A 10,501-nucleotide genomic window follows, 5' to 3' on the forward strand; every position below is an offset into this window, starting at 1 on the left:
ATTCCAAAGTCTTCGAAGGCTTTAGGAGAGGAGACTTGTACATTGTTGATTTCTCTACAGGACCACAACCTGCCGTGTGCTTACTTGCAAAAGCTTCAGAAGGCTGGCTATGGCATCGACGACTTGGTCATGCTGGTATGAGGAATCTGCACACGCTCACGAAGAAGAAGCATGTAATTGGCATTGAGAATGTCAAATTCCTCAAGGATCACTTATGCGGAGCCTGTGAAGCTGGGAAGATGACTAAGGCCAAGCATCCAGCGAAGACTATCATGACCACCACTCGACCATTTGAATTGCTTCACATGGATCTCTTCGGTCCTAATCATTATTCTGCTGTGACTAACGATGCATCTCTATATGGCTTTGTTATTGTTGATGATTACTCTCGTTACACATGGGTACACATTGTTACTTACAAACATGAAGTGCAGGAAGTCTTCAAACGATTTTCCTCGAGGGCTTCAACCAACTATGGTGTGAAGATCATGCACATCAGGAGTGACAATGGAACTGAGTTCAAGAATTCCAGTCTTAATGACTATCTTGATGAACTTGGTATTACTCATGAGTTATCTGCTCCTTATACTCCTCAGCAAAATGCCGTCATGGAGCGCAAGAACAGAACTCTTGTTGAGATGGCTCGCACTATGCTTGATGAATACAAAACGCCTCATCATTTTTGGATTGATGCAATTGATACCGCGTGCCACATCATCAACAGAGTATATCTTCACAAATTCTTCAAGAAGACTGCCTATGAACTCCTCACTGACAAGAAACCCAATGTGAGTTATTTCAAAGTCTTCGGTGCTAAATGTTGGATTAGGGATCCTCATCACAATGCTAAATTCACACCAAAAGCACATGAAGGTTTTATGCTTGGTTACGGAAAGGACACGCACACCTACAAAGTCTTCAACATCGCTCTTCACAAGATTGTTGAAACTATAGATGTGCGGTTTGATGAAACTAATGGCTCGCAAAGAGAGCACCTACCTTCTGTGATAGATGAACCAGCACCTGAGGATTCTATCAAGTTCAAGGCTACTGAGGATGTCATTCCTACCGAAGAATCTACTGAAGAATTCATTCCAGAACGCGAAGATCGATGAGCTAATGTACATGAGGAAAATGCTGAAGAAAATGGTGCTGAAGAAAATGCTGATCAAATTCCTCGACGACAACCAGCTCATCCTCGTGTTGCAAAAGAAGTGCAAGTTGAAAACATCATCAATGACATTGAAGCACCAGGTCCTCTCACACGCTCAAAAGCTTCACATTTATCTAACTTTTGTGGGCATTATGCTTTTGTCTCTATCACAGAGCCCACTAAGGTAGATGAAGCATTTCTGGAGCCTGAGTGGATTCAGGCCATGCAAGAAGAATTACATCAGTTCGAGCTTAACAATGTCTGGGAACTGGTCAAACATCCGGATCCTCGCAAGCATAATATCATTGGCACAAAGTGGATCTACCGCAACAAGCAAGATGAAAATGGCCTTGTGGTGACGAATAAGGCATGACTTGTAGCTCAAGGCTACACACAGGTTGAAGGAATTGATTTCGATGAAACTTTTGCACCTGTTGCTAGACTTGAGGCTATTCGCATATTACTTGCTTATGCTAACCATCATAATATCACTTTATATCAAATGGATGTGAAAAGTGCATTCCTCAATGGTAAGCTTGAGGAAGAAGTATATGTTGCTCAACCCCTAGGTTTTGAAGATCCAAAGAATCCTGATAAAGTCTTCAGACTCAACAAGGCCCTCTATGGCCTCAAGCAGGCCCCTCGGGCATGGTATGATACTTTGAAGGAATTCTTCATGAAGAATGGCTTCACACCCGGTTCACTCGACCCTACTCTCTTTACTAAATCTTATGATGGTGAACTGTTCGTGTGCCAAATATACGTTGATGATATTATCTTTGGTTGTACTGACCAACGTTATAGTGATGAATTTGCCTATATGATGAGTGAAGAATATCAAATGTCTATGATGGGAGTGTTGAAATTCTTCTTAGGTCTTCAAATTCGTCAACAGCACAATGGCATATTCATATCTCAGGAGAAATACCTCAAGGACGTTCTGAGGAAATTCGGCATGCAAGATTGCAAAGGCGTCAAAATTCCTATGCCCACAAATGGCCATCTATGCACTGATGAAAATGGTATTGACTTTGATCACAAGGTATACCGCTCCATGATTGGTTCTTTATTGTACTTATGTGCATCTAGGCCAGATATAATGCTTAGTGTTTGCATGTGTGCCCGATTTCAAGCTACACCGAAGGAATCACACCATAAGGCTGTGAAGCATATTCTTCAATATCTAGCTCACACACCAACACTAGGACTATGGTACCCCAAGGGCTCTACTTTTGATCTCATGGGATATTCTGACTCTGACTATGTTGGTGATCGTGTGGACCGCAAGTCAACATCTGGTACTTGTCATTTCCTCGGACGATCTTTGGTCTGTTGGTCCTCGAAGAAACAGAACTGTGTATCACTGTCTACTGCTGAAGCTGAGTACATTGCTGCTGGTTCTTGCTGTGCTCAATTGCCGTGGATGAAGCAAACTCTCAAGGACTACGGCATCAACATGAAGAATGTGCCTCTCTACTGTGACAATGAGAGTGCCATCAAGATTGCTCACAACCCAGTTCAGCACTCGAAGACAAAGCACATTCAGATTCGTCATCATTTTCTTCGTGATCATGTGTTGAAGGGCGACATTTCTATTGAGCATGTGAAGACTGAAGAACAACTAGCCGATATCTTCACAAAGCCCTTGGACGAGAAGAGATTTAGCAAGTTGCGGTGTGAGCTAAATATCTTAGAGTCTTCGAATGTTCTTTGAAAAGGACACACATCCTAACACTTATGCAAAATTGATGACTTAGATGTGCAACACATGAAGAAACATTTTTCTTCAATCAATGAAGAATAACAGTCTAAGTGTGAAGAAATTAATGAAGAATTTGATTCTCAGAACCCTACGACAATTGTACGCGGTGTCTGAAATCATCATTCTTATATGGTGGGTCACGCCACCACCAAAGTTGAAAATCTTCAATTTGAGTTTTTTCAGTTTTGAAATTCTTCAGTTTTTCAAATTCTTCAACTTTTCAAAATCTTCACTGTTTCCGTCGTTTTTCTTCATTGGCTATATATATATATATATATATATATATATATAAAAATATAAATATAAATATAAATAAATATATATATATATATATATATATATATATATATATGAGTTTATGTCCTCTACAACATTCACTTATGGCTATTTCTTCAAGTTGCATTTTCTGCTAAGTGAAGGTGATCGGACCCTTCCCCCTCTATGCTATACTCAACCCAATCTATTCACAAATTCTTCATGTGCGTTCTATTTGAAACTCGTTCAAAATCTTCACTGTGTCCTGTCAGCTGAAGAAATTGCGAACGGAACTTTAAAACTAATCTTATCCAAATTTTCGGTTTTGCCGCTCAAACTGTCATGTATCCCACGATAGACTTATCTATTCACCCACGATCTAACATGATCTCCACTTTTCAGTATGTGGGTGACACATGTCAAGCGAATGAGAAGGGCCAGGGGCACGTTCGTCCTAAATCTTCGGGCGAACAATTTTTCACTGCGACTATAAATACCCCCTCACCCCTTCCTCACTTCCTTTACTCCGCGCAACCGCTCTCTCTCTCGCTCGAGCTTCTCAAACCCTAGCGCCGCCGCTACTCCATTGTCGCTGGTGAGGAACAGCTTCACTGCCTCGACCTTGTCGTCGTCGTACTCGCGCTGGCCGCGGAAATCTTCACTCCGCTGCCGCCGTAGCTGTCTTCCTCCGCCAAGTTAGGGCGTGGAAGATCTGAACTGATGAGCTTCAAATCTACACTTCTCAGTTCGTCGTGTTCTTCATCAAGGGTAATTAAAAGTTACTTTTACTGCCCTCATTGATTCAAATTTTCTCTACAAAATTTTCAAAGGTCTTTTATTCTTCAAATCCTCACACACAAAACACCTCACTAGTCATCTGCTCTTGATTCGTTTCTCTAAGCATCATTTATCTTCAAGATTCCTCAATTGTGTGGATCCTCAATCTATACAACTCTGGAACCTAAGACAAAGAATGCTTAGTGAAATTCTTCAAGACTCATCTGGTCAAATCCTCAAACTTGTTCTTTTTGAAAACCTTCTGAGAACGCATATGACCTCTTCAAATTCCTCGCAACTGTACTCTATTCACAGGTACTCATGTCCGCTACTGAATCACTAGGTTCTCATCAACTTAACTCATTTGCAGCGTTCCTTGAAGAAAAGTTGCATACTTCTTCAGAGAATTCGATTGTTCAAATTCCTCAACTGAAGAATATGGCAGAAGGTAAGAAACCACAAAAAGGAGGAAAGAGGCCCGAGGTCATGACTGCATTTGAAATTCCTGAGGACATCTATGCTGACTATTGCACACCTGATGAGGCTACGTTCGGAAAGGAGAACAAAAATCAGCGCAAGGTGCGCATACAGAGGATTGAAAGGAGATGGGCAAGAGAATGGAGGGAGTACAGATATGTAACTCCAAAGTATATGAAGAAATTCACTCTAAATCCTCCCTGCCCAAGAGCTCCATTGGTACCTGGCCAACAAGCTGACCCCACCAGCATCAAGTGTGGTGAGGATTTCCCTCAATAATGGGCCAAACGCCAAGCCAAGTTGGCAAGACAAGCCAAAGAAGCAGTGAGGAAATTTAATGAAGACTCTGCTGCTGCTGCCACAAAGGCCTCTGACAAGCCTAGAAAATCAATGGCAAAGAAGCCCGCTCACAAGACAAGTGCTTCACCAACTGTGCCCTCACGGCCAAGTTCCTCAGCAATGCCCTCACGGCCAGAATCTTCAAAGCCCTCACGGCCAAATTCTTCGAAGCCCTCACGGCCAATTCCTCATGCTGCTCCTGCTCCTCCAAAGTCCTCAGATCCTCCCCCAAAGTCCTTAGTTGCTCCGGCAAAGTCCTCAACGCCTATATATCTGGCCACGTGCCAAAGGACTGTAGGCATCTCTATTGCCTCTGGTGTCTCAGCGAGTTCCTCAGCTGCACCAAATTATTCATTAGGCCCCACTCTGTTGATGACTAAGGCAACTGTTGGACGAGGTCCTCGGCCTAGTCCGAAGAAGAAACAGGTTTCCTTCCAAGTGCCATCTGACGATGAAGCTGATGATGATGAACTTGCACAAATCATCAGACACAGGCAAGAAAGGGCTGCTAGAGCCAATGGCACAAATGTGCCACTGCTTTTGGATCCAAAGGCGATCCTCGACTACATTGATCTCTGGCACAAGGACCCAAACACTCCTATGCCTGATTTTCATTTGACTCCTGGCCGAAGTCACATGTTGACCCATTTCATCACTGAAGAGAAATGGAAATTTGAGAAGGCCAGGCAAATCAAGAAGGCTCAGTTCAGGAAAGAGAAGTTCCTGAGGAACAACGTTGTCACAATGACAACTGATGAACTCCTCAAGATCCAGTATGAAATCAAAGCCCTCAGTGATGATTTCAATGCTTATTATGCTGATTGGCAAGGAGCCAAAGTCAGGTTCGTTAAACTGACTAAGAAGTTCACCAATGTTGCAGCCCCATCGCAACAAGAAATTCCTTAAGCTGAAGCTTCTACTCAGCAAACTGAAGAACATACCAGCACCGCTGATGACTTTCAAGCTGCTGATGAAAATGCTAGTTCCAGGGCTGATGACTCCATTCCATCCGCTCAAGACATTGCCAGGGCATCCACTAGTGGTGCGCCTGAAGAAAATGAAGAAGTCAGGGCAACTACATCAGTTGTGCCTGAGGAAATTCAAACAGATTCCTCAGCTCCTCCTGCGCCTACACCAACTCCTACCCTTCCATCTGCATCAGATGTGAGGAAGACGAAGGCTACAGAGAGAGCTGCAGTGAAGAAAAGGAAAGCATCATCTGCTTCAGATTCTTCAGCTCCGAAGAAAATGAAGCCTATGACCAGCTCACTTGAAAATCCAATTGATGTTGTTACGATTTCCACCATGCCATCAAAGGATCTTGTTCCTTTTGGTGAAGAAGATGTGATCCCTAGCGGATCTGATGAAAAAAATCATTATGCTGCTTCGTCAGAGCAGATTGATGAAGATATTGGAGTAGATGCGATCCCTTCAACACCTATTGCTTCCTCGCCAATGCCTCAGTTCACAGCTGAAGAGGCTGGCGTTGAAGAAATTGAAGATGAAGACGTGGATATTGGATGCACTACGCCTGTGATGAATGATGCCTTTTGGGAAAGTCAGCAACCCAATTCTCCACACTTCACCCCACTACAGCAAATACCTCAGTCCCCTGCACCAATCGTTCAAATGGGCTCTGAAGAAACTCATCCCACCTCGTCTGTGCATCAAGAAATTCCACCCACTAGTGCTAAAGAAACTGCTACTGCTAATCCTTTGAACATGCAGACTACCACTGAAGAGGAACCAGAAATTCCTCAGCCTGAAGAACCGGAGATTGCGATTCCTGAGGTTGTGATGCAACTCACTGACACTCCTCTGCCCAAGCCAAAGGATCCATTCTCAAAGAAGCAAAAGTTCAAGGCTGCTGATTTCTTCAACGAGCATGTGTTCTTCACCAACTACAATCCCTATGATTCTGCTCGCATAAGGAAGAGGCGTTTCTGGACTGCTAGTCAAGAAAATTTCTATTCCTCTGTGCTATTTGATAAAGACAAAGTCTTCGATCATGCACACATTCCTCACGTGGACATGGAATCTCTGCCGTGTTTCGAGCTAGTCCTCAGTGTTCTTCACGATGCTAGATTGCTGAATTTCTGCACTGACATCTGTGATTGGAATGAAGAACTCATTCTTCAATTCTATGCGACGCTGCACATCACAGGAAATTCTGAAGATGTGAACTCATGGGTGCTGGACTGGATGTCAGAAAATACTCACTACAAGGCACCAACAAATGAATTGCTTCGTGCCCTCCCACTCAGTCCTCCCCTTGATGGTGCTCGTTGCGTCTACAACGAACCTGAGCTTACAAATCATTACATGCAAGTGCTGATGAAGCCTTTGAAGCCAGGGCAGGCCCCATGAACCAAATTCCTCGCCAAGGAATTACTGTATGTGCCACGGACTGTCTATCGCATTCTGACGAAGACAATGAGTCCTATCAAAGGCCACGACTCAAATGATGAAGAAGTCGTTGGCATCATGAAGAATATGCTTTTCAATATCATTCATGGCGTTCCTGTAAACTTCCATAATTTCTTCATGAGGACTCTGGCAAATATTGCTATGTCACCATTTGAGCTGAAGCCTTATGCGCCATGGATTATGAGGTTCATCAGGACAAGGTCTTCACTCAACTACAAGGCTGATACTCTGAACCATGGCAGCTACTTGCCTCCAATTGAAGTCCTCAAACGGACATTTTCCTCAGCTAATGACAAAGGCAAGGCAACTGCTGTGATAGATGAAGGCATTCGTCCATTGGATGGTCAATTTTGCAAGGCTGCATCCTACTCCACCAATGATGACTCTGCCACACATGACTCTGCCGCCAACACCTCTGCCAAGAAAATTCCTCAAGCCACAGCACCCAGGGTGATGACTGATCATGAGTTACTTCTCAGTCTTCATCAGAAAGTTGATCGCAATCATAAATGGGTCAAGCGTCAGTTTGGTTCAATTCATTACAACATGACCTCAACACACAATGCAGTGAAGAAAAACTAATACTACCTCCATGAAACCTTCAACCGTACCTGGGCTGTTCTATCTCATATCTACAGCGCAGAAGATCTGAAGAGCATGGGTCTCAAGGAAGAATTTGACTGGTCTGCACCTCCACCGAAGAAATTCAAGAAGGTCAAGGTTCCTTCCTTGGTGGCCAGCTCCTATTCTTCATCGCGCGACACTGATGAAAATGAAGACTTGGACGACACCGCAGCAGGCCCTACTACGACAACCAACCCCGACAACACTGGTGCTCCTCCATCAACTTGATATTCTTCAGGGGCGTTAGTCCTCAGTTTCGATCCTTTTGGTCATTCGATGACAAAGGGGGAGAAATCAGAGTTAGTCTTCAAGCGGGTCTATTATATGGGTGTTTTTTCTAAGTTATAACTTTCGCACTTCTAAAACTTTTATTGGATCGAGTTGTAATCTTAAACCCGATGGTGCTTTGATACTCTTGATGCACTATGCTCTGACACTTTTGATGCGTTATTCTACATGCTTGTTCCTCGTTAAAATTATTGCTCGCATGCTGAATCTCTTCAGGCACCATATTTCATCATGCATTTCAAATTCTTCATATTATATGTCAAATGCATGTATGAATTACAAGATATAGGGGGAGATCTCCATGATTCAACTCTTCAAGTGTGCATTGCTTCAAAAAGCAAATTCCTCACTATGCACATCTTCAGGGGGAGTTCTTCTATATCTTGCAATCAAGTTCCTCAATATCAGTACTTACACTTCATATGTTTATCCCCGTTGAAAACTTAACCTATATTGTCATCAATCACCAAAAAGGGGGAGATTGTAAGTGCATCTAGTGCCCCTTAGTGATTTTGGTGTATTGAAGACTTATAGGTTAAGGGACTAATGTGTTTATGAGTGTACACAGGTCTATAAGTCTATGAGGAGTTTGATATTTACAGAGAAAGTCGACCCCTAAAAATGAATATCTTCAACTGAAGATTTTGGTATTCCTGAAGACTTTCATGAAGACTTTGAAAGTGAAGAAATTGGTGTGTCCGTGAAGACTTGATATTCATGCAAGGAATATGAAGCTTGAAGACTTTCGTTTTCATAGTTTTGTTTTTCTCTTTCTTGAGTCATAGGAAACACCATACTGTTAAAGGGGGTCGAGGAAATACTAAGGAAAAATTTCCATGTGATGCTCAACTCAAAATCCTACACCTACCAATCCCTTCGAGTGAAGCCATTGGAAATCTCATACAGTTCAGTGAATTTCTTCAGTGACAGAGACGAAGTTCTTCTGGTTGCTGAGGAACTTGTTCTGACTAAGGAGTTAGGAATTCGCCAGTGCGGCTTTCCTACACAGTGAGGAACATGATAGCCCTGAGGAATTTGAGAGTCAAATTTCCGACCGTTGCTGTGTTGCGCGCCAGCTGTCCAAAAATATCTATCCACCTAACGGTCATATCATTGAAGGGCATTTATGTCTTATCATGTCGGGCTTCTCCCTAGGCTATAAATAGCCGCCCCCTACAACCACTAGCTGGTTGGCTGCTTTGAGAGAAACTGACACTTGTCATTTGAGAGCAACCCATCCTCCGAGGACTTTGAGCAAAAATCATCGAGTGAGGAAAATCCCAAACCCCAAACACCTACAAACCCAAAGTAACTGAGCATCACTGAAGAGATTGATCCTGCGTGGATCTGACGCTTGTTACCTTTGAAGATTGTGCTTCTTCCAGACGTTTAGGCGTCATCGTCTAGAGCATCCAAGAGGAATTGTGGATTACCGAGTGACCAAAGTCTGTGAAGGTTTGGAAGTCGCCTGGAGACTTACCACGAGTGATTGGACAAGGTCTGTGTGACCTTAGTTCAAGGAGAATACGGTGAGGACTTGGTGTCCTGAGCTGCGTGCTCAGCGACTGGGTGTCCGGGACTGTGTGTCCTCGAGTTTAAATACTCAGCCGCTCCAACCAGACGTACAACTGAGACAGCAGTTGGAACTGGTCTACCAAATCATTGTCTTCACCAACCTTACTGGTTCTATTTCCTTAACTCCTTCATTTCCTCATTACTGTGTTGAGTGATTGTTCATATCTGTGTTTGAAGACTTTGACTGAAGACTTTCTCAATTTCCTCAGTTCAATTTCTTCAGTCTGTTTGTCTTCATCTTGTGTTATCCTGTGTTTACGCTTTCTGTACTCTGTGTTTGTCTTCATTTCATCATGATGACCATGTGTGTATTCTGTCATGCTTACTTCTGAGTACTCATTCCCCTGCAAGTAGTTCTTCGCTAAGGAATTTCCTCATCGGCAAATTCCTTAGTGAAGAATTCATAAAAATCGCCTATTCACCCCCCTCTAGTCGATATAACGCACTTTCAGGCTTGGAGCCTCCCTTGATTGGACCAGTGAGATAAACTTCTTATTTTCTTTAGTTAAGAAAAATAATGAAAACAATGTATTCTCTATAGTTCCAACACCTAATGTCCACTTAATGTCAACCTCATGCGTCAGTGCTTTACAATGAACAAGAAAAGGTCAAAAGATGTAACTGAAGATTTTGTCAGGTTGTATAAAGATGATCTTATTTATAGGTTAGTATCCTCATCTTCCATTGTTCAAGGTGTTAAGCATTTGTGTTTTGCATGTTAAGCAATGCTATGGTGTTTTACTTCTAGATTTTTTATTTCTTATGGATGTTTTGATTTTTTGCAGGGACTGCATGCTTCTTACTGCGATTTTTGACAGAGGTTG

This window comes from Triticum dicoccoides, chromosome 4B, assembly GCF_002162155.2.
Source record: "Triticum dicoccoides isolate Atlit2015 ecotype Zavitan chromosome 4B, WEW_v2.0, whole genome shotgun sequence".
NCBI lineage: Eukaryota > Viridiplantae > Streptophyta > Magnoliopsida > Poales > Poaceae > Triticum > Triticum dicoccoides.